Raw genomic sequence first — 8,375 nt, forward strand, 5'->3', positions numbered from 1 at the left:
GACTCCGCCACTCTCTCCGCCTGTTTACTCTGGGATCTAGTGACCACCCCACAGGTCAGAGTCAATGACTCCTCCCTGGCCATGGCATCATTGCCAATCAGCAAGGAGACCCCGGGTACCGGGTAGTAGGGTACCACCGCACAGGTCATTGGACCCGTAAAAATGTCACTCCGGACCTCGAGGAGGGCAAGGGGATACCGGCCAGGAACCTGGTTAATGCCCCGAAGGATGATATACTCGCCGGTATAACGCATCTGAGAGGCCGGAACTACCCCCGCCCGGAGAACACACAGTGTCGCCCCAGTATCCCGAAGGTATTGGGCCTCAAACTTCAGCACCGAATCAGGGCCACCCACTAAGGCTGTCCCTGAATAATCCTGATACAGAGGATGAATGGAATTAGCCTCGGTGGCAGTGACCTCTGTCACCGATGCCACCGTCGTGTGCGAGGGCCCAGTTGATGACCTCCACTGACCTCCCTCCGATTTAACAGCAGGGTTGCCTCGGTAGGCCGGACTAGCTGGGTTAGAGAAGCAGCGGTCTCCACCGTGCCCCACGCGTTTGCAGAAATCGCACCAGGGCCGTGCCCTGGCCTGCAGCTCGCGACCGCCACCAGTGGAGGGCATCGGAGAACCCTTCCCCTCGATCCAGCCGCCGGGCAGACGGGGGGCGGTCTCGATCGCAGAATCCTCCGTCTTACGACGCGACTGCGTGACTTGCAACATTTTGCACGCCAAAACATGTTTATCAATAAGGTTGACGCAGTCTGACAAGGAAACAGTGTCTTTGTCGACAAGAAACAACGCTAAGTCAGGCGGAAGCTGTTGATCGATACGGTAACGCACCAGGAGTTCCGCAACCGCTTGAGGTAACTCAACCTTGCTCCCCTTGAACCATCTCTGCAGCTGTTCCAACAAGACCCGCGAATGTTCCTCATAGGTTTGACTGGACTGACGAGTCCAACTGAAAAAATTACGCCTATAAATACACGCGGACACCGCATAGGCGTTCAAAATCTCGGCCTTCAATTTCCTGTATTTGTTTGCGTCCTCGGTTGCCATCCTCGCATATACCTCCCTCGCCTTCTCGGATAGATGGCTAACAAGATGGCCGACCCACAAGCTCTCATCAATGCCACCGGAAGCCAACAACTTCTCCGCCATCTCCAGATACGCTTCTGGCTTCGTGTCTCCCGTCCAGTCCGGCAAACGAACATGAACAGTTTCCGGGACGCTTGCAGCAGACACCTCTGCCCGCAGTCGTTCAGTCAACATTCGCAACTCATGCTCTCTGACGCGTTCAGCTTCTGCTGCCGCATGCTCTCTCTCTGCTGCCGCATGCTCTCTCTCTGCTGCCGCCTGCTCTCGGTCTTCTCGCTTAATACGCTCTGCCTCTGCCCTGTCATTCTCCCTGTTATACATGTCGAGTTGTTGAACCGGAGTCAGCCCGGTCCAGAAGGTCGAACGCATGCATTTAGTCATGATGGGATCGCTTCCTAACATATCGGGTTTAGTGACCGGGTCAAGGCTGATTGCGTCGCTCACATCGCCACCCACGTGACTGTCAACATGATCAGGTTGAACTCTTACTTCTCTGGTCGACATAGCTTGGCTACGAGTTATCATAAGACAAGGCACAAAACACTGAGTCTAAAAGGAGGCTGGATCGAAATATTTCAGCAATATCTTTCACCACATGGGACGGCAATTCACCCAGGGGAGGCAAACAATATTGGGGTGGTACACGTAATTCAAACACAACGCTCTGTTGGGGAAATACGACACGAACTACACAATATCACCAACGCACATCAAATTCCCAATGAGAAAAATGCAACGTACAAATAACTCACGTTTTTTTTTTTTTTTTTTTTTTTTTTAATGTCGGTTTGTTTGGAGGGATCCAGAAACTATTCACTTATCCGGTAGTGAAGTACCACACAAGATAGCGTCCTATGGTGAGAAAGTTCCTCCAAGATGGCGTCTGCTGGTGAGAAGGTTCCTCCAAGATGGCGTCTGCTGGTGAGAAGGTTCCTCCAAGATGGCGTCTGCTGGTGAGAAGGTTCCTCCAAGATGGCGTCTGCTGGTGAGAAGGTTCCTCCAAGATGGCGTCTGCTGGTGAGAAGGTTCCTCCAAGATGGCGTCTGCTGGTGAGAAGGTTCCTCCAAGATGGCGTCTGCTGGTGAGAAAGTTCCTCCAAGATGGCGTCTGCTGGTGAGGAAACGATGAGCAGATGCAGGAAGATGTCGTCCACTGCAGAATTCCCGTCTCAGTTCGAATGTCTCTTACTTGAATAATCCTTGGACGAGCAACCCATTTGTCGCGATCCCGGCTGTTAAAGGCTTCCAGCACGGAATACTGACGTTAAGGTCCGGGCTTCAAGTAGTCCACGGGGTGGACAAAGAGAACTCAATAAACACAACTGTGTTTTAACCGGCCTCTATGGGTAGGCACGATGATTTATTTGGCTCGATCTCAAAAACAATGGATGGTAACAGAGTGGAATACACAGCACAAAGCCTGCAGGAACTGTCGGCACCAGAAGCTCCAAACACGACACAGGCAATATGACTCACGGTTCCAATCTACGATATCCGGGAATCACTCGTTCTCTTCCGGAGTTACTCACTCTTAAAATACAGAACTATAAACGATCAGCACAACTCGGCTGTCATGAGGCTTAAAAAATCCCCTTTTTGCTATTTTCCACTCGACGCCTTCGAGCCACGTCCGTCGCACAAGATGGCGGCCGGCTCTCTCACCGTCCACCAATCGCGTGCCGAATCGCCACCCAATCGCGTGAGGCTGAAAGGAGGTCACGTGACGGGGGGGGGGGGCGGGGCACTAATTTGGTGAGAACAAGGTTGTTTATCACAATATACAGTATATATATATATATACAGTATATATATACAGTATATATATATATATACAGTATATATATATATATATATACAGACTTGGCATTTAATGTGGAATATTTTTTTTTTCTTGACTTGGGTTTACTTTCTTCACTCAGTATATCAATCTGGTGAGTTTCTTTTACACTTTGGTGATTTATTTGTTAAAAGAACCATGTCACTGATTGTCTGTCACAGCAAGAAGTCAACAACAGGATTATATCACTGGTGGTGTGGCAAAATGTACGGACAGGTGCATTTGATGATTGGCTTCACAGTCGGGTATACAAGGGCTATTGCGTTCTGTATCAGTGGAAAACAACTGCTGCACCTCTCCAAAAGTTATTGCCGCTTCCTCTGGAGATGGTCCGTCAACTCGACAATGCTGTTTGTCATGGAGTGGTGGCTTTACGAAATTACGGCATGAAACAGTGTGCTATTGCTCGGCAGTATGGCATCACTCAAGGTCAGGTGTCAAAGATCCTGAAACGAAATGCTCAGAGGGGTGTCCCTACTCCAATACCGAGGCCAGAACGTCACCGCAGAACCACAAGGAGGGATGATCGCCAGCTGCACCGGTTAGTCCACAATGGCCGTACCAAGTCAGCTAATCGGCTTATGGCTGAGTGGCAGCAACTGACAAATGTGCCTGTATCCAGAAGGCTAGTCAACCAACGACTAGTTCAAGCAGGCTATCGTGCCAGGAGTCCCCTGAGAAAGCCATGCCTGACCAGACAACACCGCCAGCGCCGATTGCAGTGGGCCAGAGAGCACCGTCAATTGCAGCCTGGATACTGGAATCACGTAATCTTCAGTGACGAGTCTAGATTTCTGGTCTATCGTCAAGATGGCCGCGTCCGAGTGCGCAGACAAGTGCATGAAGCCTACAACAAAGATTGTATCGTGCCAAGAGTCCAAGCTGGAGGCGGTGGGGTGACCGTTTGGGCTGCTTTTCATGCAGGGGGCAAAACTGACCTGGTTGTTCTGAATGGAAACCTGAACCAGTTCAAGTACAGGGCCATTCTGGAAGAAACATTGCTTCCATTTGCTCGTGCAGCCTTTCGAGGAAACTATGTCTTCCAAGATGACAATGCCCGGCCTCATCGTGCTCGCATGATCCAACACTTTCTTGCTGACCATGGTGTAGAGCATATGGAGTGGCCTGCCATGTCCCCAGATATGAATCCGATAGAGAACTTGTGGGCAGATTTAACGCGTCAAATCGACCACTTGGACCAGCAGCCGACCTCTGTGCGTGAATTGCAGCAGGCTATTGTCACTGCATGGCAAGCGATTCCTGTCCAAACCTTGGCAAATCTCGTGAACAGCATGCCTCAACGTGTACGTGCTCTCCTGAATGCTCGTGGGGGTTACACGAAGTACTGAAGTGTAATTTTACTGTCCATAATCCCAGTCGTAATTTAACTTTTGTTTTTGTTAAAAAAAAATTTGGCTAATGTGCAAAATAAAGAGATACTTCTGGAAAACGTACAGAAGTTTAACACAATACTGTCCATGAATTGAGTTCGATATCAGTTTACATCACTTTCAAGGATCAATTTATTTGTTTCGAAATGTCAAATGTGGTTTTTGTTTCTTTTAAAGGTCACATTAACAAAATCTAGAATAATTTCAACATAATTCCAATGAACTTTTGGTTCTAAGACATCTTGAAAAGTAAGTTCACCCCCACAAAAAATATATTCCATATTAAATGCCAAGTCTGTATATATACAGTATATATATACAGTATATATATATATATATATATATATATATATATATATATATAAATATATATATATATATATATATATATATATATATATATATATATATATATATATATATATACACACAGTATATATATATATACAGTTACATGAAAAAGTAAGTACACCCCATGTAAAGTTTTGACTTTTTCAACATATTTCAGCATACAGCTATTTGATCTTCATTTCAACAATATTGATAGATAAAGGTGATATAATATAACAAATATCATGAAACATTTACATTTTGTAGTCCATTGTATAATTTAAATAAACATAAATGCAAATTTCACATGTGGAAAAAGTAAGTACACCCTTGTCTCTCATAGGTGGTATTGCCCCCTTTGGCAGAAACAACCTCAAGGAGGCGTTTCTTATAACTGTCCACCAGTCTCTGACATCGACTGGGAGAAATGTTTGCCCACTCCTCCATGCAGAATTCTTTCAGCTGTGCGATGTTTGAGGGGTTTCTTGCATGCACAGCTCGTTTCAAATTCCCCCACAACATCTCGATGGGGTTTAGATCCGGGCTTTGACTTGGCCATTCCAGAACCTTCCCTTTCTTTCTTTTCAGCCATTCCTTGGTGGATTTACTGGTATGTTTAGGGTCATTGTCATGATGCAAGGTCCACCTTCGGTTGAGCTTCAACTTTCCGACAGATGGCCTCACATTATCCTCAAGCACCCTCTGGTACAATGAAGAATTCATAGTGGATTCTCTGATGGTGAGCTGCCCAGGCCCTGATGCAGCAAAGCTGCCCCAAACCATAATATTTCCACCACCATGCTTTACAGTTGGTATCAGGTTCTTGAGGTCAAATACTGTCTTTGGTTTTCGCCAAACATGTCTTCTGGTACTGTGGCCAAATAGCTCTACCTTTGACTCATCTGTGCAGAGCACATTGTTCCAGAAGTGCTGGGCTTTGCCTGGATGTTCATTGGCAAACTTTAGTCTTGCCCTGATGTTCTTTCTGGACAGCAAAGGTTTCCTCCTGGCACACCTCCCATGTAGATCAAATTTGTGCAGCCTCTTTCTAATGGTAGACTCGTGCACTTTGACATCAACAGTGGCAAGAGCTACCTGTAGGTCCCGTGACGACATTCTGGGGTTCTAAGAGACTTCTTTCAGTATCTTGCGGTCTGCTCTCGGGCTGAACTTGCTGGGGCGGCCTGGCCTGAACAAGTTGGCAGTTGTTTGGAATCTTTTCCACTTGTAGATGATCTTCCGGACAGTCGAATGATTGATTTCAAATTGTTTGGAGATCTTTTTAAATCCCTTCCCAGACTCGTAGGCATCTATAACCTTCTTTATGAAGGCCTCAGAGAGCTCTTTTGATCTAATCATGGTGACGCCGCACACTTCAACAACAAAGAGCAAACCAAACTAAATGTCTGAGGTTTAAATAAGACAGGTTCCTCCAAGATCCTCTCGAATGATGTTTTAATCATTTGCACCTGAGCTGGTGCACCTGATTCTAATCTTAGGTATTTGAAGTAGTGATAAATGTCGGGATGTACTTACTTTTTCCACATGCGAAATTTGCATTTATGTTTATTTAAATTATACAATGGACTACACAATGTAAATGTTTCATGATATTTGTTATATTATATCACCTTTATCTATCAATATTGTTGAAATGAAGATCAAATAGCTAGCTATATGTTGAAATATGTTGAAAAAGTCAAAACTTTACACGGGGTGAACTTACTTTTTCACGTGACTGCATATATATATATACCCACAACAACAACAACAACATGCATTTTAAGGCCATTTTCCCTGCTAGAGCGGGGGTTAGCCTTGCGGTCCCCATGACAATCTTCTCCATTTTTCCCTATTTTCTGCATCTCTCCTTGTTAACCCCCTTGCCCGCATTTCTTCTTCCACCAGCTTTAGCCAAGTCTTTCTCGGTCTTCCCCGTCCTCTACTTCCTTCTACATTCATTTCCATCACTCTTCTCAACCAGTCACTTTCATCTTTCCTCAACACATGACCAAACCATCTCAACCTGTTCCTCTTCACAGCATCAATCACAGGCTCTATTCCCATCATCGTTCGCAATTCATCATTTGTCTTCCTCTCTCTCAACGACACTCCGCACATCCACCGAACCATTCGCATTTCCACCCTTTCCAGCCTTCGTTGCTGCTCTACGTTCATTACCCATGTCTCGCTCCCATAAATCATAACACTTCTCACACATGCAGCATACACCTTTCCCTTCAGCTTCAACGACACTCCCATCCTCATCAGCACGCCACTTAGTTCCCGAAACTTCTTCCATGCACATCTCACTCAAGCAACCGTTGCCGAGTCTGATCCACCTTCTCCATTCAGCATGTCTCCGAGGTAGCAAAATGTTTTCACACCTTCCAGCTTCACGCCATCTCCAAGATCCAACTCAACATTCCTCCATCTGCTGCACCCTCTGTGCACACCTTACATTTGAATGTAGCTGCCACACTGGTTAATGACCCTCTCAGACCACTACATTTTTGATGAACCCACTCAGCGCACATTGTACATTGAATGGAGTTCACTCCAACACCCTTCCTACACACAGCACATGGCCACTTCCCAGTTCTTTCCACCTCACCACATGCTTTACCACTTGCCATCACCTTCGTCTTTCCGATATTCACCTTCAGACATTTTTTCTCCATACATTCCTTCCACTTGTTCATCTTTTCCTTCAGTCCATCCATACTTTCCACAATCATCACCAGATCATCTGCATACAACAACTCCCACGGTAAACCCTCCTTTACGTTTTGAGCCAGCACCTCCATCACAGCTACAAATAGTAGTGGACTTAGTACCGACCCCTGATGCACTCTCACCTTCACCTCAAACTCACCACTGTTCCCGTCCTTCGTCCTTACAGCTGTGCGTGCTCTATAGTACATTGCCATCACTACTCTGATCAACCATTCCTCCACTCTAACTTCCTCAATGCCCATGTCAATACTTCGCGTGGAACCCGATTGAATGCTATCTCCAGATCAACAAACCCAAGAAACAACTTCTTCTTCTTCTCCATGTACTTCTCCTGCAACTGCCTCACAATAAAGAGCGGGTCTGTCGTTCCTCCTCCTGGCATGAATCCAAACTGCATTTCGTCGATCTTCACCTTCTTCCTTACCCTCCTCTCCAACACCCTTTCCAATACCTTCATTCCATGTTCCAATAACTTTATCGCTCGGTACGAGCCACACTCCAGAGGGTCACCTTTCCCCTTGTGTAGAGGGACGAGGGTACTCAGTTCCCAATCCACTGGAATGCGGACCTCTTTCACCACCAGATTACAGATCTCTGTCATTCTCTTCACACCCCAACTTCCTGCTGCCTTCAACATATCTCACACAAATCCTGTTGGCCCTCCCGCTTTTCTAATCTTCATTGCTTTTATCGCTTCCTCAACTTCCTTCTCAGTTGTCTTCTCTGCCGGTCCTAAAACTGGGTTACTCTCTATGTTGCCATCCCATTCATTCTCTGTATTCAACAGCATTTCCATATATCTTTTCCATCTTCCTTTAATTCCATCTGGGTCCACAACGATTTGTCCCACTTCATCCTTCAAGCAACTCACCCCCATCACATCACACCTCCCTTTTGCTATCTGCTTTGCAATCCTGAATACCGCTCTCTGACCCTCTTCCGAATCCAAGCGAAGGATATACCTAACCTAACCCTAACCTTA

Source organism: Myxine glutinosa, chromosome 6, assembly GCF_964187855.1.
Source record: "Myxine glutinosa chromosome 6, kmMyxGlut1.1, whole genome shotgun sequence".
In the NCBI taxonomy this organism is placed as follows: domain Eukaryota; kingdom Metazoa; phylum Chordata; class Myxini; order Myxiniformes; family Myxinidae; genus Myxine; species Myxine glutinosa.